Raw genomic sequence first — 1,027 nt, forward strand, 5'->3', positions numbered from 1 at the left:
TTTAGAAAATGGAAATATTGTTCATTTTGTACAAGATGCCACAGATATTATGAAAAAGACATTCCCAAACATTTGTTATGAGTCAAAATTTTCGGAAAAATTAGCACATGTTTTGGAGGACAAATATCTTACATATTTTCCTGAGCAATGCACACATTTAAAAGAAGTTTTGTTACAAATAATTGCAGTGGAATTTATTTAAATATCCTGCACTTTTTATTAATAACATTTTATCCAGAAAAACAAAAATACATTCTGATAATTTCCTTTATAATACAGCTAAAAGATTATCTACAAAATATGTAAAAAAACGCAGTGAAAGTAAAACTGATAAACGACAACAGATTATACCCATATAAAGTATCAGGTAAACAAATTGTTATTTTTATCACCAGGACGCGAAATGAGACATGAGCGGTTTATCGTACAAAGTAAGTAAAGTAAAGTTGCAATACATATGAAATTTATTATTGTTTCAGTGGTTTTCTACATTGGAAAGTAAATTACTGGTAGCACAAAATTCTGGATATAACGCAATTCACCGATACAGAAATTGAGACAATCTGAATCGTTATACAGCCTAAAGAATCAAGCCAAGCTCAATCCTGCTTTTAATGACAATCATAAGTTAATTGGTTTTCATGATATCAACCTATGTGTGTCTGCATGGGATAGTCACAAAGAAGGCAGATTAGTATATCGATACGGAGGGAAGTCAGTTGGAGCATTTCTGCAGTCACGAAAACGGTCATTGATGATGCCGAGCATAGCTCATGCTCTGTTCCTGGATGTGACTCACGATTAATCCCAGTCCGGTGGAGAAACGAAGTGTCTTTGATCTATTTCCGAGCGCTGCGCTTGTATCGATGACGTTTCAGTGGAATATATATATATATGTCCTGGGGCAGTTTCTACGACATATTCTTAAATAATCCGGCAGTTTTGGCGACAGTTGGTAGTTCTCACGACCGTCGTCAAGAATATTGCGGTATTACGGTATCTTTAACGACAGTGTCGCGAAATCTAC

This window comes from Temnothorax curvispinosus, unplaced genomic scaffold, assembly GCF_003070985.1.
Source record: "Temnothorax curvispinosus isolate PA1 unplaced genomic scaffold, ASM307098v1 QBEX01001860.1, whole genome shotgun sequence".
Lineage (NCBI taxonomy): Eukaryota > Metazoa > Arthropoda > Insecta > Hymenoptera > Formicidae > Temnothorax > Temnothorax curvispinosus.